The sequence below is a fragment of the Acinonyx jubatus genome, chromosome D4, assembly GCF_027475565.1.
Source record: "Acinonyx jubatus isolate Ajub_Pintada_27869175 chromosome D4, VMU_Ajub_asm_v1.0, whole genome shotgun sequence".
NCBI lineage: Eukaryota > Metazoa > Chordata > Mammalia > Carnivora > Felidae > Acinonyx > Acinonyx jubatus.
This window is the reverse complement of record NC_069391.1, coordinates 83,548,470-83,570,208: the sequence shown is the minus strand read 5'-3', so window position 1 is coordinate 83,570,208 and position 21,739 is coordinate 83,548,470. Positions and strand designations below refer to the sequence as shown.

The following is a 21,739-nucleotide window of genomic DNA, read 5'->3' as shown; positions in this document are numbered from 1 at the left end:
GTCTACCACGGGGCAGATACTTACTGTGCTACGTGGTGAACACCATGGCTAAAGCTTCCTCAACTCATAGATTCCAAGCCCTAGACTGAGTACTTTTCATACATTCCCTCATTTTTCTCTTACAACAAACCCAGGTGTTGATACGTACAAACCACCCCACCCCCCGCCATTTTACACAAGAGAAATCTGAGTCTCAGAGGGGTTAAGTAGTTCCTACAGTGATGAGGATTCAAAATGGGGAAGATGTGATAACAATCTAGGGGAGTATTAATTCTTAGCGGTGTTTTTCAAATATGAGAAAACAATTCATAGGTAGCAAAACATGCTTTCAAATATGCCCTAACCAAGTGGTTTTAACCAGTGCTGCAAATAGGAAGCACCTTGGGACTTCTCAAAATAATCTCTCTACCTGTGCTTCACCCTCCATCAAATAAACTCCAATCCCTGGAGGCAGGGCCTAGGCACTGGCATCTTATAAAAGGTCCCCCGGCTGATCTTCATGGGCAGCCATATATATTAAATACATATTTTTGAAATTTTTAAAAATTTTAACATCGGTCCTCCATGACAGCAAACTGTAAAATGGGAAGATAAGGCATCATTAAGGAAGTCAAGTTAGCATACCTGTATAATATAGTATTGCTGTACTTCACTGCCAGGGCTTAGGAAGACTGCTATGTTTCTACATGGGCTGGTGATGACAGAGGAAGATTGCTTACAGGAGGTGGCTACTGAGTTGAACTCTGAAAGAATAAAAAAGAATACAGCCCGAAACAGATGACAAGGCCAGAGTTTGATGACCTCTTTTCATTTATCCCACTATCTGTATCGCAGAAGAATCTAGTGAACTCAGTCTTAAAAGTCAGGCCTTGTCAAGTTCAGTGGTATACTGCATTCCTCCACAGTTCTCTTTCTCCAGGACTAGGCAGGTTCTGCTAATACCAAACTGTTGGAAGAAAAGTGCTTTCTTTTCCAAGACTTTACTTAAGATGTTAGATAGGGTACTGCTTCAAGATTCAGGACTATTGTTTGGTTTTTTTTGCGGGGGGGCGGGGCTTTCACCCACCATTATGACACTGTTTCACAGGAAGACCGTGACTTCCATTAGCACTGGGTGTGAACAATTGTGAACAATACTTGTCCAAGCAAGTGCTTGTGAATGGAAATTCGCTGGAGTGAGCGTGTGTTGTATGTGAAGGTCTGTGTGTGTGTGTGTGTGTGTGTGTGTGTGTGTGTAGGTAGGGAGGGGTGGGTTGTGAAAAACAGCCATTAACAGGGCAGTGTTAATGGCCAGAGAAGTTGATGCATACAAATCAACAGACTTATTTATGATTTAATACAAACAACCAGTTGACTTGTCGAGGGGCATCCCCACTATTTTCTTTATGGAAAAATGTCCATAATATGAGTGGACTGGAAGAGTTTAAAAAATTATTTTTAATTCAAGAAATTAGAGGAGAGACTCTCTTTGCTTTATAAAATACTAGCCCTATAAAGGAGACTGAAGTGTCTATCTTATCCATTGGTATGTACATGTATATCTATATAGAATCTTTTTTAAATAAATTGCTTTATTATGAGATTAAATGAACCACTGATATAATGCCATAAAAAGAATGGGACATATATCAGGTATATCTCCTCTTTGTCCTTAACATTCAACCCTCAGGAACCACGGTCCAGGGATGCAAAGACAAGAGGAGCAGTGTGCCTGGTGTGAATGAGCATAGCAAGGAGGCTAGGCAAGCTGGAACAGTGAGCCACTGAAGGGTGGCAGGAAAAGGGATCATGGGAAAATGGCCCAGGGCCACATGGCTAGTTAAGGACTTAGGTTTTTATTCACTATGTGTTAAGAAGTCACTCAAGGATTTTGTGCAAGGGAATGCTGTGATCTGATTTATAGCTTAAAGGGATTTCTCTGGCTACCCTGAGGAGATTGTAGAGGGTCAGGAGTACCAATACAGGAAATAGGATGTTGTTGCAGGAAATCACAGAGACATGGGTGCCAGCCACTCAGGTGGTGAGAAATGATGGGACAGGTTTTAAAGACGGAGCAGACTGAGGACTTGCTGAAGGATGCATCATGGGGTATGCGATGGAGTAAAGTCAAGAATATGGGTTCAGGATGGATAGCATGTCAGACTAGAGATGTCTAGCACACATTCAAGTGGAAAGACTTTACAGGCTTCCAAATAGGTAAGTTTGGGTTTCAGAGGCAATGTCAAGGCTGGCAATACATGTTTCTGACTTATCAGCATACAGATGGTATTTAAAGTCAAACAACGGGGTAAGGCACCAATGGAGTGAGCAGGAAAAAGAGGGCCAACCTTGGGGCAACCTGACATTCAGAAATTTGAATTTGTCCAGCAAAGAGAATTGAGAAGGTGTAGTCATTATACTGTGAAAGAAAGAAGGAACATCAGGAGTGTGATACAGCAGTTTTCAAATTTTCTTTTTAGAGCAACATAACTCATTCAAAAACTATTGCTAAATCAAATCTTACAAGAAGCCGGCAACAAAAACAAAACATTTAAACCCTGCTGTTTAAGAAAGAAGGTTTGGGGAGGGGGGGTGCTGGACATGTACCTGTTGGAAGAGAATGCTGCCTGAACCCTGGGCTTTGTAAAGGTCAACAGTCCCATCACTGGGAAAATTTGAGGGTCCTAAGAAAAGCTGCATGTTTGCTTCTTACACTCCAGGACCTAGCTGAGAGCAAGGGATTGAAGAATTATACTTTGGTCAACTTATTTGGAGTCAGAAGAAGTAAGGCAGGAACTATAGACTGAATGTTTGTTCCCACCCAAATTCATATGTTGAACCCATAATCCCCAACGTGATGGTACTGAGAGATCTGAATGAGATTGATGGGGGTTGTATCACCGTCAATATCCTGGTGGGGATATTGTACTGTAGTTTTGCAAGACGCTACCCCTGGGGGAAACTGGGTAAGGGGCACATGAGATCTGTTTTATTTTTTACAAGGCCCTGGGAATCAATAATTATCTCAAAATACAAAAGTTTAATTTAAAAAATGTAAGCTAGATCAACCATGTAGTTGATGTAAGCATGTAAACTAGTTTCATGCTTAAAAGCATTTAACTTCCATCCAGCCTTCCTTTCTATATTTTACATAGATCTGTCCCCTGTCAGCCTTTGTCCCCTGTCAGCCTTTGTAAGATCTGTCCCGTCAGCCTTTCTCTCTCCCTCTCTCTCTCTCTCTCTTCTTGTCTCTCTCTCTCTCTTTCTCTCTTTCTCTCCTTCAGTAGGCTTCAGCCACACTGGCTTCCTTTATGGTCCTTGGATAGGTCAGGCTGCTTCCTGTTCCAAGAAGTTACACTTACCTTTCTGCCTTGGGCTCTTCTGCAAGTCACTTGTATAGCTGCCTCAGGCGTGCCCCATCAATTCAAATGTCACTATTTCAGAGTGCTTTCCTGATCATTCTATGTAAAATGGCTGCACAGGTATTCTCTTCACATTACACTACCTTAGTTTTCTCCAACTTTACTTGCCTTTCCCCCCTTACACATCTACTTCTGCAGAGATGTCTCTCTCGTTTCCTACTGTGTCCTAGTGCCCAGCTCAGTCAGCACCTGATTCCTAGTAGGTGCTCAGTAAATATATTGCTAAATAAAGGAATTAAAAAAAAGCAAGAATATCTCTAAGAAGATACCCATTAAAATAAGGGGGAAATTAACAGAAGGAAGAACTATAACTTAGGACCTTAACAAAGCAGCAGTTTAAATTGCAATTTCATTGAGAACTAGTAGTTTAAAAAGAAGGAAAACATTTTGCTTGGTGGGAACCAAAGCCAGTTTCCCAGTTTTTGTGAACTTATGTAGAGATGAGTCTGAAAAGTAATTAACTACTCGGGTTCCTGACTGAGACTCAGACTCTGGGTCTGAAAGCGAAATCAATGAATTCTCAGGGCAAATAAGGCCCCATGGTCTCCTACGATGAAGATTCAAGGTCAAGAAGAATTACAAAGCATGTATTTTTGGCAGAGGGTGGTAGGATGTTTTGTTCTGGCTCATTGTTACATGTATTATTTGCCTGCTATTAGGCTGATAGCTCTGTCTTCACCAGATATGGTTCCTGGGATCTAGAAAGAGAAAGAGAAAATACCCAACTTTTGGACAAAATGTGTTTACTCCCCACAGCAGCACTTTGGCCTGATTCCATCATGTAAGAATTGTTCAAAACTGAAGCTCAAAGAGGCAGGCAGCTGTTTCCTACACTCACCTCTTTCTTAAACTGCACACTCTTGTGATGTGCGTTGCTGTGGACAGGCCCCTGGCTGGCCTAGGGGTGTTTTTTTCATTCTCTGCTGCCTCAGTCAGTTTGGGCTGCTATAAAATGATACCATGGACTGAGTGGCTAACAAAACATAAATTTATTTCTTGCAATTCTGCAGGCTGAGTAGTCTGGGGATCGAGTTCTGGCTGATTTGGTTCCTGGTGAGGAATCTCTTCTTGGTTATGTCCTCACGGGGTAGAGAGAGAATGGAAGCATGTCTCTTCTCATAAGGGCTCCACCCCCATGATCTAATTACTTCCCAAAGGCCCATCTCCAGATATGGTAGTTGTGTGTGTATTTGGTTATATGACATGTTTAATGACTTTATTTTTAGAACAGGTTCAGGTAACCAGAAAAAAAAAAAACAGAACAGAATCTACAGAATGTTCCCATGTGTCCCCTGATGCACACGCTTACACCGCTTGCACCAGGAACCTCATGCACAAGAGGAGTGTATTTGTTATGATCCGTGAATCTACAATGACATATCATAAAGTCCATAGTTTATATTAAGGTCCATTTTTCTTGGTGTTTTATATTCTATGCGCCTTGGCAAGTGTATAATGATTCATTTCCACCATTATAGTGTCATACAGAGTAGTTTTACTTCCCTAAACATTCTCTGTGCTCCACCTATCATCCCTTTCCATTTCCAACCCCTGGCAACCTCTGATCCTTTCACTGTCTCCTTTTTGCCTTTCCCAGAATGTCATACAGTTGAAATCATACAGCGAATACCCTTTTTAGATGGGCTTCTTTCACTCGTACTATGCATTTAAGTTTCATCCATGTCTTTTCATGGCTCGATAACTCATTTCTTTTTTAGTGCTGAGTACTGCTCCATTGACTCTATGGAAGACAATTTATTCATTCACCTGCTGATGGACATCTTGGTTGTTTCCAGGTTTTGGCAAATGAATAAAGTGAATAAAAGTGAATGAGGCTGCCATGAAAATCTGAGTGCAAGTTTTTGTGTAGACACAGTTTTCAACTCCTCTGAGTAAATACCAAGGAATGTGATTTCTGGATCATAAAAATAAGTTTAGTTTTGTAGAAAACTGCCAAACTGCTTTCTAAAGTGGCTTTATTCAACCACCAGCAATGAGTGAAGAGCTCCTGGTACTCCATATCTAGGCAAGCTTTTGGTGTTGTCAGTGTTCTGGATCTCAACCATTTTAACAGGTGTTCAGTAGTATCTCCATGTTTTAATTTGCATTTCCGTGATGACATAAGATGTGAAGGACCCTTTTCATATGCTTATTTGACATCCAGGTATCTTCTTAGCTGAGGTGTTTGTTAAGGTGTTCAGACCATTTTTTAATCAAGTTCTGTGTTTTCTTATTGTTGAGTTTTAAGAATTCTTTGTACATTTTGGGTAACAGTCCTTTATCAGATATGTCTTTTGCAAGTATTTTCTCCCAATTTGTGGCTTGTGTTCTCAAAAAGTCATCACCATAGCAAAAGTCATTTTCTGCAATATTATCCTCCAGGAATTTTATGGTTTTGCATTTTTAATTTAGGTCTGTGATCCATTTTGACTTAAATTTCCTAAGGGGTATAAGGTCTGTATATAGAGTCATTATTATTTTTTACATGTGGACGTCCAGTTGTTCCAGCACCATTTCTTGAAATAAATACAGTATTATCTTTATTCCTTTGTCAAAGATTGGTTCACTATATTTATGTGGATCTATTTCTGGGCTTTATTCTAGTCCACTAATTTTCTATCTATTCTTTCATCAGTACCACACAGTCTTGATTACTAAAGCTTCATAATTAGTTGTGAAGTTGGGCAGGGTCAGTCCTCCAAATTTGTTCTTCTTCAATACTGTGTTGGCTATTCTGGATCTTTGGCCTCTCCGTGTAGACTTCAAAATCAGTTGGTTAATATCCACAAAATAACTTGGTGGAATTATGCTTGAGATTGCATTTAGTCTATAGATCAAGTTGAAAAGAACTGACATCTTGATAATATTTAGTCTTCCTGTGCATGAATATAGGCTGTCTCTCCACTTATTGTTTTGTCTTTGATTTCTTTCATCAGAGTTTTATAGTTTTCCTCATATAGATCCTGTACATCATTTATTAGAGTTACACGTAAGTATTTCATTTTTTTTTTTTTGGTCACTGACATGAATGGTACCTTGTTTTTAAATTCAAATTCCATGTATTCATTGCTAGTATATAGGAAAGCAATTGCCTTTTGTATATTAATCTTATACCCTATTGCATGTATTACATCCTGGGATTTTTCTCAGTTATTTCATATTTTCTAAATAATTTTGTCATCTGTGAACAAAGACAGTTTTATTTCTACATTCTCAATCTGTATAACTTTTATTTCCTTTTCTTGCCATGTTATATTAGCAGGGATTTCTAGTATGATGTTGAAAAGGAGTAGTAAGAAGGGATATATTTGTATTCTAACTGATTTTAGTGGGAATACTTCAAGTTTCTCACCATTAAAAGTATTACACTGGCTGTAGAAGTTTTGTAGTTATTCTTTATTAAGTTGAAGAAATTCTCTATTCCTAGTTTACTAAGAGTTTTTATTATTAATGCATGTTGGATTTGTCAAGTGCTTTTTCTGCAACTTCTGATAAGATTATGCAATTTTTTTTCTTTTAGCCTGTTGATGTGATAGATCACATTAAGTGATTTTCAAATGTTGAATCAGCCTTGCATATTTGAGACAAATCCTATCTGGTTTTTGTGTATAATTTTTATACATTGTTGGATTTGATTTGCAATTCTTGTATCTATATGTTTATAACAGATATTTGTTTGTATTTTTCTTATAATTTCTTTGTCTGGTTTTGACATTACAGTAATGCTGGCATCATAGAATTAACAATGAATTATTCCTTCTGCTTCTATTCTTTGAAAGAGGTCGTAGAGAATTGGTATACTTTCTTCCTTAAATGTGTGAATTTATCAATGTAGGATTTACCAGTGCACCTATCTGGGCCTGGTGCTTTCTGTTTTGTAAGGTTATTGATTATGAATTCAATTTATTTAATATATATGTCTATTTTTTGCCATTTTTAAGTCTAATTGTTGAGTTTTAAGAGGTTTTTGTATATTCTAGAAAACAGTCGTTTATTGGTATATCTTTTGAAAATATTTTCCCTCACACTGTGGTTTGAGTTCTATGGAATTTCACTGCATATGTAGGCTCATGTATGACCAACACTGTCAAGATACAGGACAGTTCAATCACCACAGGGTCCTTTGTAGTTGCCCTTTTATAACCGCAAACACCACCTCTTGTTCTCTTCCCCATTCCTCTCCCATGGCAATCAATAATCTGTTCTCTAATTCTATGATTTTGTAATTTAAATAACTGTATAAATGAAATCCTAAAGAATAACCTTTGAGGATTGGCTTGTTTCACTCAGTATAATTCTCTGTAGATTCATTAAAATGGTTTTCGTTCACTAGTTCATTCTTTTTACGGCTGAATATTACATAGTATGGATATATCAAAGTTTGTTGAACCGTTCACCCATTGAAGGACATCTGAGTTGTTTGTAGTCTTTGACTATTACAAAGAAAGCTGCTATAGATATTCACATGCAAGTGTTTGTGTGAATCTAAGTGTTCATTTTTTGGGATAAATGCAACTGCTGAGCTACACAGTAATGCATTTTTAGATTTAAAAGAAACTGACAAACTCTTCAGTAAAATGGCTACACCCTTTTACATTTCTACCAGAAATGTATAAGTAATCCAGCTTCTCCAAACCCATGCAGGAATTTGGTGGTGTCACTATTTTTAATTTAGTTATTTTTGCAGGTTGTGGGGATATCTCATTGTGGTTTTTCTTTGCATTCTCCTAACGCTAATGATGTTGAATGTGTTTTCATGTGTTTATTAGCCATCCATATATCCTCTTCAATGAAATGGTTGTTCGTATATTTTGCTAATTTTCTAACTGGATTGTTTGGGGATTTTTTTAACTTTTGAGTTTTGAAACGTTCTTTAAATATCCTATGTACAAAATCTTTGCCAGATACACAATTTGTAAATACTTTCTCCCGCTCTGTACCTTATCTTTTAACCCCCTTATCTAGGGTGTTGATAGAACTAAAGGTTTAACTTTGTTAAGTGCAAATTTATCAATTTTTTTCACATTCACATTGTATTCATCCATTTCATGTCATATTTTGGTGTTAAACCTATCAAGAGTTCATCTACTTTGCCAGTCTCTGCCTTTTAATTAATTTATTTAGACCATTTACATTTAAGGCAATTATTCATAGTTAGAGCTTTAGTCTACCATTTTTTTAAGTTTTATTTGTTTGTTTACTCTGTTTCTTGTTCCTATGTTTCTATTTTCTTGTCTTCCTGTGGAATAACTTGAACAATTTTTAGAACTTTAACTTAATTTTTAACAGTATTTTTGAGTGCATCTCTTTGTATAGCTTTCTGAGTTGTATTTTAGTTTAAATTTTCTAAAGGGTTACAGGCTGCTGTGTCTAGGATGGGTGTGAAAGTAGAAAAATTAATGAATAGAAACCAGTGGGAATGCTATTGAGGTTATTACAGTTATTAAAGTTTTCAATGTTTACTTTAAGTGTTGCCCCAACTGGTGCAAGTCTTTAGAAAAGCACACATTTTTCTGTCTGGGTGAAATACTAATTCTCACCTATTTCACCTAAACTTTTTCTCATCTTTTATTTGTCACTTTTGTCTAGAAGCCTATTTATTCTTCATATTAGACTGCTATATTGCTCCAATATTTGCACATATAACCCCTAAAACCCCCAAATATAGAGCTAACTACATGCATTTGTAATTGCTTACTTATGTGTCCATTCCTCTTATTACACTATAAACTACTTGAAAGCAGAAACATATCTTTTTCTTCCTGGGTACTAACCTCTCAGAGTGTCTGGAACCTAGTAAGCCCTCAAAGCATGTCTATTTACCGAATGAATACATGTTATGAGATACACTTGAGGTCTTAAAAGGGCAAACTGTCTTCCAAAATACAGTCAGTTTATTCTCATAGATGTTATCAAAGTATTTTAATATAGTATATGACCAATTAAATTTTAAATATTAATAATTTAAAACCACACTGTTTAAGTAGATTCCAATAGAATTGGGTTATAAACAATGTAAGAAATATTAATTAGTACGTTTATTTGTACATAAAAGTACTCAGTGTGTTCATACAAGATTTTTAAAAAAATGCTGTTTCTAGTCACTTCCAAATGGAAGAGAGACAAAATATTGCTGTGGCAACGACTCAAGTGCATCAAGTCATTATTTCAACTTTCAGGTCACTATGGATTAATCACTTCAGCATCCAAAATGAGTTCTGGTTTTGATTTCCCTGAGGTGTCAAAGGTAACAAACAAAAACCTCCAATTTTTATGTTCCAAGGAAATACAGCTGAACCCACAACACTCACATAATGCCAAAAAGTGGCCCAAAAAGCTTCTGCTGCCGAAACCTTTATGTGCAGACTGTAACCCAGAGGAAACATTTTCGAACAAGTGTGGATAAGACATTTCTGCACAGGATTCACTATTCAAATTGCTGACACACAGGATGACAGTATGGCATGGGAATCAGTATTCCAGGCTACATTATTTTAAAAGTAATGCATGATAGCTTCCCAAGGAAAACAAACCACGAGCCAGCCTGCCTTTATCTTTCTGTCAAATGCATAACTGTGTTAAAATTCTTCACAGATAGGGTAGCAGGATTTTCCCACAGGAGAGTGACCTTTATCAATAATCTGGCTTCCTTTTTTGTTAGCTTAAATCTTAGGGGATGACGACTTCATCTATAAAATATGACAGGAAAGAACACTAGTGGAGAAAAATAAACAATGACCTTATTGGATTTTCCAAGGAATGATTTTCATAAGAACCACAAGATGGCATTGTCTACTATGGGACCGTGTTCTGACACTCAGCAAGAACTGACAGCAGAAAATGGAGATGGAGTGGTTTCACATTCCTCATTTTATTTGGAAGATTTTATATTTCCCTTCCACATCAGCTCTGTTCACTGTGTGTTGTGTGGTTGTGGTGAGTACTGGGTTGTATAGGAGGAGAAGGGGTAGGAAATGAGTCTTGGGCAGCCTCAAGAAGGGCACTGACAGGCCATAATGAAATAACGAGCAAAGGAGGTTTGGGTAAGAACGCAGGAGCTCCTCCCTACCACAATACCAGATTCAGAGACTCGGCTTGTATGTACAGGTGACCACAGAGCATATTTAGACCTGATCCAGTTATTGTAGTTTAATCAATTCAGGGATTTGTTTTCATTAATCATATTTAAAAGCCTGTCTTTCCCTTTGATATCCACCCATACCTACCTACACTGACAACTCTACAGCTAAACTTCTACAGAGTGTGTATGATGGAATAGTCTGTCATCACTTATCTCCAGTCCCTGAGCATGATGCCATTAATGTAAAGCAAAAGGGACAAATTCATGGCAGGTGCCTACAATGAAACTTAACCTTTATAAATGTTTCTAATTTTAAATGCCACACAGCCCTTTTTGTAGGTGTTACAGATAAGGAAATTGAGGCTCAGAACAATTAAGAAATTAATCCAAACTCATAAAGTGGTGTCCTATAATCTTGTCTCAAATTAATCCAACCCTAATGCCCATGGGCTTTCCATTATACCATACTGAATTCAAACAGAAAGACGTTGTGCAGCTAAGCAAAGCTGAAACAAGTGTCAAAGTTCTGTCATGAACCTTAGTGTACCTATCTGTATCAGGAAGGTTGGTCACGGGCAATAAGCACCCATATGGCAGACACTGTGCCTGTCCCACACTGTTCCTCTTTAATGTTCTGGTTGAGATGCCTTGTTAATATAACATATAAAGGGATTGGGTAGTTGTACATGTTCCCTCAATGGACCAGAAATTCTACTCCATCTACCATTTCAATTTTATATCATGTGTTATGAACCACATAGTGATCTGTGTGTCACATGCACTCTCAGTGTCATACAAGAGATAGCTTGCAATTTGAGGAGTTAGAACTTGGTGTAAAATGTGTGCTTTTGCACAAAGATCTATCAGTCAAAGAGTGAGCAATCCTAGATGCTAGACACATGCCAGGAGCTAATGGTTCAAAGATGCATAAGAAGCACTTCCTACGGAGCTTAGAGTCTAGTGAGGGAGAAAGACACATAAAGAGATAGAATTTCATCATGATTTGGTAAAGTGTTGTAGAAGAGGTAGGAATTGGAAGCTAAGTGAACAGAGAGAAGGGTATTTACTCCATCTTGAGGGTTTAGGGAAAGTGTCTTGGAGGATATGATTTATTATCTAGTGCTGGAAGGATGGTTTAGTGGTTGCTGCTAAAACAGACTAAGTCTTAATCTTACCTCCTACTCTTCGCTAGAAACCCACTTGGTAGGGAAACCTTCACAACCTTCACCAAGTCTCAGGTGAGTAAGAGATACTGATTCTGGGGTACATGCTGCCTATTCTTCATTTCATCATTCATCATTCTTCATCCCCCAAATGATTTTCCCTAGATTCAATGAGAGGCTAACCTCTAGAGGTTCCATTATTTGAGTGCCATTATCCCTGGGCTTCAGTCGAGTGTGGCCAATGTGGAAGCACCAGCTTAAGATCCCAGGGAAGGGAAAGAGAGACTGGAGTATTTTTAACTCACACCCCTTCCAGATTTGTTGCAGTTATGCTAGTCACCGTATCTTCCTATGGCTATGGTTTCTGTTAGGGACCTTCTTCCTTAGCTGTAGCTTTCAACTCAGCTCTAGGAACACCATTTCTACCTATGCCCTGTTGCTAGTGCCCAGGTGCCTCAACACCCCTTGTGGTTTCCCTTAACACTCCCCACACCTCTCTAAATTATTCTTCCTTTTATAAAATTATTTACAGATTCTCTTACAAAGGTACCACCTGTTTTCTGTGGGACCCTGACTGAGAAAGGTAAGAGAGAATGAATAGCTTTCTTGCAGCTATGCCATTTGTCACACATGGCCTCTAGGGTTCTGTGGTAGAGAAAGAGGAATGGAAACAGCACAGTGCTTTTGCTAAATCACAAAGTCACTTATGTTCACAGTCCCTTACTCAGAACTAACTTCTGACTAATGACACAGAGGTTCATGGGGAAAGTAGTGGAAGAGGGGACAGTTGAGCTTGGTCTTAGAGAATAAGATGAAATTAGAGATGATAAAGAGATGTGATGATACAGGGAGGGAGAAGTGTTTCAGACAAAGAGAAGGACATGTTTGAAGGAAAGGCAGCAAGGACAAGTAGGGAGTCTTCAGAGAAGTGCATATGCTTTGACACAAGTTGAACTCCAGGAGGTCATCAGAGGGTGGTGAGAGGTGAGGCAGGAGAGGGAAGCAGTGGTGAGGTGATAAAGGGTTTTGTTTGCCACAGTTAGGATTTGGGGTTTACCCTAAGTTTATGAGAAAACATTACAGGATTTCAAAGATGGGAGAAGTCACAGGAAGAATGTTACATTTTCAAACAGTTATTCTCTTAGCATGAGGAGGACACATAACCGAAGGGAGTGAACCAGAAAGCAAAGGGGCTCTGGCATCAGTCAGGACACATATGGGAAAGGCCAGAAGCAAGTCAGCAGTGCTGAGGGCAAGGAGAGTGTGACGGATATGGTGTGACTCCAATTAGGACTTCAACAGTTCTGCAACCTTGAGAGGAGTTAGGACAGGTGAGCTTTGACCTTTAGGGTTTCTGACAAGTGTCTCAGATAAGGCATGGTCCATTCCTGGAGACAGACAACATAGAAGAATAAGAGACAGAAGAGAGAGGGGAAAGACAGACCCTCACTTTGAGACATCATGAGGCTGAGGGTTCTGCAAGATCCATGGGTGGAGATGTTCAGTAAATAATTGGAACAGGATCGAGACCTTGGCTGGAGATACAGAGCTGGGAGTCAACATAGGTGGTCACTGAAGCCATGGGAGTAGACAGAAGTATCTAGGAGGAACGGAGAGGAAAGCTCAGGATGCACCTTGATGAGACCTAGCAGAGGGGGTACTGCTAAATAATGAGCTCCAGAGGAGACTTGGATAAATGGTGACCCATGAGTGCAAAGGCAATGCTCAGAAGTGACACATGGGTCAGTATGAGGGACAGCATGAAGGTGAAGGAAAGGGAAACACCATCAAAAAGGCATCTGTGAATGGAAGAGAGAGAAACTATGAACTACACATTACATAAGAGGCCATCACAAGTCAGAGAGGCGGGGTGACGAAGGCAGCAGATCTGAGAATTTCTGGGTCAGCAAATTAGAGAAGGGCTGAGTGTGCAACCATTCAACACCTTGGTTGATACACTTAAAAACAAGTCCACGTGTCAGTGTCCTGTCTCAGTGACTACCGCATGTGGACTAGGAGTCCACACATTTTTCTACGGACTTGTGATGCCCTATATAAGGCACATTTGGAAGTTGCTAATTTGATAAATTTGGGAATTTCTTAGGCAGCAAATCTAAAAGTCTCTAAGGAATATATTTTAAGCGATGATTTAAGAACTATGAGGCACAGCTGCAGTGCTTTACGGTCACTATCTCGTTGAATGCCGTGAAGAGAGTACCATTATTACCATTAACAGACATGCAGGAATCAAGAGCTCAGGCAGATAATGTGGCACACCTAAAACGGAGGAGCTGGCAAAAGACAAGGTCAAAGTTGACAGCCAGGTCTTCAAATTACCAGAGCTTCAGCCCCCGGCCATCACGTCAAAGGGGAAGCACCCCAAGGCAATCAGCACTCCTAAAATTGACAGTCTAGCAAATTTGTAAAGCACTGAGTCTTGAAAGCTGAAAACTATTATCTAGGATTTTCTCATTTCTTCATTTGGCATTCATCCTTAGTGGTTCCTTCTTCCATTACTCTCTTTAAAACAACATGAAGGTTAGTTATTAAGCAGCACCTCACTCCAACCCCAGGTTCCTAGTATAGAAAGCAGAAAACTAGGCACCCACATAAGCACTGCCTATGAACAGCCTTCTTCTTCGCTATGCGAGTTTCCCCTCCTCTCATTGGCTCCCCTGTTCACACATTGATGGGGACTAAAGGAGTGGGGTGATTATTTCAAAAGGGTTTAGAGGGCTCAGGAAAATCAATCAAACACGGTGACAACAAACCTTCCTCTTCCTTTGAAGGAAAACTAGTAGTGTTTTAACATAGCTCTATATAGTTCATTATGTAATGAATATGATAATGACACAATTATTAAAAGGTATCTGTCCGCTGATGACAGTGAGAGAGAGTTGAGGGGCAGGAAGGACTGGGGCCATGATGACATCCTAACTTGCCCCTTGGGCAGGGGCAGATAAAATATTCTCTTGTCTTTGATAAAGAAATGCACATTTAATTAGGTGCCTTATAAATGTGAAACCAATCTCTAATATGTTGACAATCAGAATATTCTGTATCTTGGTCACCACTGTAACATATTAAACCACATGGCAAAACATAATCGTACAGTAGAGCAAAACAAACCAACAAAAACAGACACAAAAAAATGAGGGCATCAAAATCAAAAGACATAAAACAAGGTCGAAAATGTAAATTAAACATTATTTGCTTAAATTACCTTATAAAAACACAAAAAATAATAAATGTAAAATGGCTGTATTTTTTCATCAAAAGATAAATAGTCCCAAACCAAAAATGCACCATATATGGGAAACATATACAATGAAATGATGCTAAAAGTTTGTGAATGAAAAGAAGGAAGAGCAAAGATCCATCAGGAAAAATGCAAAGTAAAAAAAAAAAACAAAAAAAAAAGAAAAACGGATATTATTAACATTGTGGAAGGTAATCTGAGGAAAATATTATTACATGACAGAAATGAGGCCATTTTGAACTGTCAAAATATACAATGCAATTATGATAGACACTACCATAAAAAAATGGATCGAATCCTTTATAAAAAAGCTAAGACTGAGTGAAGTACAGGGAGGAAGTGACAGGGACACAGCTGCATGGGAGAGTAGACAAAGCACCATTTGTCTGTGTGGTAAATCAAGATCATCAGTCCTCATGAACACTAACCCTACTGTTTACATAGTACTACCTCCTTACCCTGTGTTCTGTCCCTGTACAGCCTCTTAGTCAGATATGATCTCATCATACCTGCAGACAGGGTATGAGCCCTGGCTCCTCCATATTCCTCTGTGAGAAGCATGACAAACTTGAAGATTTATAAGGACCAAGGAGATACTATTAATGAGAGAAGCCACCAAGTGGAGAAAGCATGGCTCATCCTAAGGGCACAGCCAGCACCCAGCCCCAGATAGCTGTCAACAAGGAAGAGTATAGGCTGTGTTGCAAGGAAGCCAGAACCTTGGATTTGTTTGTGGTCTCTCAATTTTTTTATTTTTTTATGTTTATTTATTTATTTTGAGAGAGAGAGAGAGAAAACCAGCCGGGAAGGGGCAGAGAGAGAGGTTGAGAGAGAGAATCCCAACAGCACAGAGCCCAATGCGGGGCTCAAACCCACCAACTGTGATATCGTGACCTGAGCTGAAACCAAAAGTCAGATGCTGACCTGAATGAACCACCCAGGTTAGTTAGCTTAATTATAAATAAAACAATATAAGTCTCTACTCTATGATGAATCTAGCCCATAAGTCTCCAGTCTAGTTCACAACATCTAGTCTAGGTTAAATCTCTATTTGGAACTATTCAGTCTTCAACTTTCAAAATACTTACAGTAAAATTCCTGGAATATAATTGGTAATTTTAAATGCCTGCTGAATGAATGACGGCATGAATGGATTGAACTGTAACTACTTTCAAGTCTTTTTAGTCTAGTTATGAAGAAAGATAATCAATGATGAAAACACAGAGTGACAGACGCTATAGAAGGACCAGACTGAGGATATAATGGAAGCTAGAGGAAGTCAACCCTGGATTCTATAAGTCCACCCTGGATTCTCCTTCCCAGAATATTTTTATAAAAATATATCTCAATAGAGGAGTAAATAAATAAAAGGGGAGGTTTATTCATACAGTGTAATGCTATAATGAAGTGAGGTTCAGTGAATTAGACTTACAAGTAGCAACATGAACAAATAACAAAAAATAGTATCAGGTGAAAAAACTAAGTCACAGATTCCTAGAGAAAAATACCAGTTATGTACAATTTTAAGGTACACAATCACTATGTATGTATTTTTGTTTTAAAGAATATATACATGTTGTAGAATTAAACAAAAACTTACTGAAATGATATATGCCAATTTCAGGGTAGTGTTTACTCCTGGGTGGGGAGAGGGAATGGGGGTTGGGAGGGAAGAGCTAGGCTTTAATTATATTTGCAATATTCTATATTTTAAGAAATAAGATATGAAACAAATACATAGATATATGTTGATATTCATTAAATTAATGGGATAGGTTCACTGGTATGTGTATGTTGAATACTGTTCTCTATACCGTATGTTTAAAACATTTCATGATTTAAAATACTAATTATGATGCTCTGTGGCATACTGGAAAAAGGAGATTATGAGTTAATTCTGAGAACCTGGCAATTATTTTTTCAGGGCTTAAGATGTGAACAGTGCAGTGAAATGCTAAGCTTCATTGTGTAGTTCTGACACACTTAAGTTTTCCTACTCAGATTGCTTCACAGACGTAGCAGTTGGTCTTGACCTTCTCTAAGCCCAGTTGCTCTCTATCCTAGCTCCCTCAGTCCATGGGCTTGGCCACTGGTCACATTGGACCTCAGCAAAAGCCAGCTTCCAAGTCTAAACACGGCCACTGGGCAACACAAAAGAAAACACAGCAAGAAAAATAAAGGGAGTTGGTTCCCTCACAAATAACACAGCACACTCAAGGAAAGAAAGAAGATAACCTTATGAAATTTGAGGTCCAAGAAAATCCACAGGAATTATGAAATACAGCTCCTAATTTTACAAGGGTGGAAATCCTCAGGAAAAAGAGGACTTTCCTCAGTCACAAAAGCTAATTAATAATATGGCCTGGATACAGGTGGGGACCCAGGCTTCCTGCTCCAGGAATCTTCCAGCTGCTGCACCCATGAAACTAGCAGAATTCTGGAACTAGAAGGGACCTTGAAGGTCACACAATCCATGTCCCTTATTCCGCAAACGCAAGAACCAAGACTTCCACTAATCCTCTCACTGAAGAATTTTAAAGTTGCCAAGTCAACTTCATCCACTCTAAAAAAATATGGTGTTGGAGGCCTGGGCGGCTCAGTTAGTTAAGTATCCGACTTCAGCTCAGGTCATGATCTTGCAGTTCATGACCTGAGCCAAAATCGAGAGTTGTATACTCAACCAACTGAGCCACCCAGGCACCCCAGACAAGACATTTTAATAACTAAACCAGTCTAACACTGGAATAAACTCCCCTATGTAGGAATGAATACCCTCTTCTTGGAGGAATTCCATAAAAGAGGTCAGATGGCCAATGGTATGGGGTGTGGTTGGGTGGGTTTTTCTCTTCATTAGAAAATGGGGTTATATTTAGGGTGCGCACCTATTCTGGTTTCCTCAGGACAGTTCTAGTTTACCTCCGTTGTTTCAGTATAATTATTAGTTCTGCCCCATTTCACTTTAAAAAATGTCCCAGGTTGGAAGATAAATCCCATGGTCACCCTATTTACATTAGAGGACTCTGAAATCTTTTTCAACTTTAATAACCTTACCCAACGTTTTGCCTACGGGATAGGAACTTTATAAAAGAAGGGACATCTCAGCTGATTTAGAGGAGGGACTTTTAGACTGAAGGAGATATTCCCCAAGATCCCAGTGAATCACCTCTTCCATCCCATGATTCCAGCTAATGTGAAAAACTCTCAAACCCGTTGGTGACCTACTAAGACGTGAGTTTACACCAACCTTATGGAGAACAGCACCTTGATGAACTATAGGCACCTCTAATACAGTACAGTTTGTAGAGTTTTAAGCAAAATACCTTCAGAGTTCATTACCGGAGCATTTTCTGGTAACACATCTTCCACAATAAAAATTCATATAGAGTCATAAAATTAAAAATTAAATACATGTATTAATATTATATACTGATTTACCACAATTCATGTAAAGCTCGCAGGTTTTATCACAGAATCTGAATAGTTGTGTAAAGTGAGGATAATCTATGCTAAGTCTCACACTGTAAAGAAAGATTCTTGTTCTTAGCCTGGTGCTATATACTTTTTGTCTTCTTAATAAATATTTAAATAATAATAGGGTCTTTAAGCAGGAAAGAGAGCTAGTGCTTGAAATTTATATTTTCCTGTCTCTAAGTAATATTTTTGAATATCAGAGCTGAAAAAGGGTCACAGACTTTAACACATATCCAGAGATTTGTCATAGCTCTCTCCAGGGTGCCCTTGGGTAAATGTGAAAATGTCTACAGGAAAAATGAGAACAATGTTTGTGGCTGCAGCCCAACAAAGTTTTTGGAAAAATCATAGTAAATTATGAGGTAAAGGAGTCAGAAACTAGACCAACTTGCCTCGGCATGGATGCGTTCAGCATCACTGGGTGCCATGTGATGTAACTCACTCCTTGTCTCAGAGTTCAAATTTCAGTACAGTTCAGAGCTGTAAAGTCTCAAAACTGTTGAAATGTCTGAGGTTTATAACCTAGCTGGGAGTAAGGTCCCAGGAGCTGTGGCATCTGGTATCACAGGGATGCCCCTTTGAAATGCAGAATCTTCAGCTCCACCCTAGACCTGTTAGATCAACACTTACATTGTGGCAAGGTCCTAGGCAAATTTACATCCACTTCAAAAGTATGAGAATTAAGGGCGCCTGGGTGGCGCTGTCAGTTAAGTGGGTTAAGTGTCCGTCCGACTTTGACTCGGGTCATGATTTTGCAGTTTGTGGATTTGAGCCCCGCATCAGGCTCTGCCCTGGTAGCGCAGAGCCCGCTTCACATTCTCTCTCTCTCCCTCTCTCTCTGCCCCTTCCCTACTTGTGCTCTATCTCTCAAAATAAATAAACAAACTTTTAAAAAAGTGAGAGAATGAAAATGTCCTCATCATGAGAAAAAATAACTATGCGAGGTGATGGATGTTAAATTATTGTGGTAATCATTTCACAATATACACATTTGTCAAATTGTTATGGTGCATACCTCAAACAGTTTTATGTCAATTATATCTCAATAAAATGGGTGAGGGGAAAGCCTGAGAAATGCAAGCTGCATGCTTACCCAAGGCCATAGATTCAGATCTGGACTCTTCCACTGACTGTGATACTTAAGTTGCAGGACTAAAACCCAACATCATGACTGACAAAGAGGAGGGAACCCCTGTGTGCTATAAAACCCATCCCGGTCCTGGTCGGACCCCAGGAATAGGCTCCTCTATATACCCTTTGCAAACTTGAACAGGTGTCCCCCATTCTTAGAAAATACCCACAGGCGTTGGTCCAGACACACACACTTGGTCCATGACTCATGATCGTCGTCCCACCCTGCACCTCCCTTCTTAAGATTTGGAAAGGGCTTTCACCTCAGGATAAAAATAATCAGAAAAGCAGAACCTGGTTCTCTATTTTTCACACAGCCTGCTTGGGGTTTTCAGAGAGCATGAAATGCAATTAACACCAATGTGAAATCCGCATTTGTTCATTATGAGGTTATTCAATGCTATTGTTACCTGACCTATAAGCAGCTGTTGCCAACTAACGTAAATTGTCACTGGGATCTGGAATTATTATATACAAGTGAAATAAATCTGCCTTTCAGATTGGCACGTTACAGAATCCTTTCCTCCTCTGCTCTTGACTCTTAACCATAGTCGGGTCATGTATAGCCATGGTCACACGTCTCACTTTCCTTTAGGCAGTTTCTCTCTTTTTATTTTTCCCCCAAAGTTCTGCTCTATTAAACACTTTTATTCTTGCAACCCAGGATTTTTGGCCATTGGAGACATAGTAGAGAGGTTAATCTGAGCTGAAATAGATCAGATCTGTTACACTCATTCTGATTTATCTGACTCCTTTGCTGGTTCACCAGCTTGAAATCTTTGGCACTGGTTCAGGCCATGTCTCTGGGAGAGAGTTTTTTCTTTTCTTTTCTTTTCTTTTCTTTTCTTTCTTTCTTTCTTTCTTTCTTTCTTTCTTTCTTTCTTTCTTTCTTTCTGGCTTATTTTAAAGGTTGCTCTGTTTTCACTATAGATGATATGGTTGGATCTCAAAGTGCTGCAACGTAAAACGCATTTACTAAGTTTGATAGACACTTTTCCCCCCTCCGGGCCACAAAAAATGCTTAGACAAATGCTGATATTATTCCTACCATGATAAATACAGATGCGCTGCCTGCTGGACAGAGAGATGCATTGGTATTCTGCCTGGGCTCTCTGGCTCCTCATCAATGAAGAATTTTGGAGCTGGCTGGCAGAGGAAGAGCTCAGTGATCAAAAATACCAAGAGATGGTAGAAATCCTGCCTTGAAGGCCAAGAAGGGAGAAGGCGAAAAGGGACTCAGTCTGGAAGATCCTTTGCTCTTGGCAGGAGAGACTGCCATGCTTCCCAGGTCCCCACGCTTCTCCAGGATTTTGGAGGTCATTTTGGACTGCATGGTTATCATAAACAACTGAGTTGAAGATGATTCAAACCAAATAATGACAGGAATTAAATAGATCATAAAAGAATTTTTCTGATAAGAGAATGCAGGCTTTGCCACTGATGAGTTTGGCTTTGAATTTCAAGGAAGCATAATGCAGGTTAATTTAAATTTGAATTGTGGTGAATACAATATGGTTGTCATCCTCCAAGGGGCTCAGTGCAGCGAATGCCCTTAGGAGACAAGAGCTGAATTACCTTCCAGTGGCCCAGGGACAGAACACTCTGCCCAGGGCTATTTGGTGCAGCCCAGCCCCAGATTCTTGAGTCTCAGTCAGTCACAAAGTCTTAAGCCCAAATGGTTTCTCTCACAGAGCCAAACAACCCAACATCTTTGGAGCGCTTTGCTGTAAACCCAGGTGGGAAATATTTGGAAGGAAACAGAGTACTGACTCCCATGTTTCCCTTCAAGGTCTGGTGTCTTTGGGGTAAAGGGTGTCTGCAATACCTTTACTTTCGTGAGTATTTATTTTCCATAAACCAATACCTTATCATGCCTTGGGCTGTGGAAGCTGGATCTCAGGGCTGAATACAGAGCAGATGCAGAACTCTATCTTTCCTCATGAAGAAACCTGGAAACAGACATAGGAAGCCCTGACATTTCAGTTTGCCACATGGTTTTCCTTATTTCCCTGAGGTCCAGAGATCTAAGACAGATGGTCACAAAGGTCCTACTAAATAAATGCTCCACACTTGGGGCTCTGCTGTGTCAAAAGTCCTGGCTGTGTCTAGGAAAAAAGCATGCCCAATTTTACTTACACATGCAACTGTTTTGAATCCACTTGTCTGCCTAACTTCAAAGAAAGCCTCTGTTTACAAGTTTGTCCCCGGTATTTTTTCACTTGGCCTATAAAGT

The 21,739-nt window shown here is 39.2% G+C and overlaps 1 long non-coding RNA gene across 1 annotated transcript in view; it reads right to left on the bottom strand.

The window, feature by feature from the left end:
* Positions 1 to 21,739, bottom strand: part of LOC106968156 (uncharacterized) — a 656,017-nt gene that overhangs the window by 324,818 nt on the left and 309,460 nt on the right. Inside the window, exon 4 of the long non-coding RNA XR_001429089.3 lies at positions 21,371 to 21,455. This is a non-coding gene — a long non-coding RNA (uncharacterized LOC106968156). The remainder of the gene's footprint in view (positions 1 to 21,370; positions 21,456 to 21,739) is intronic.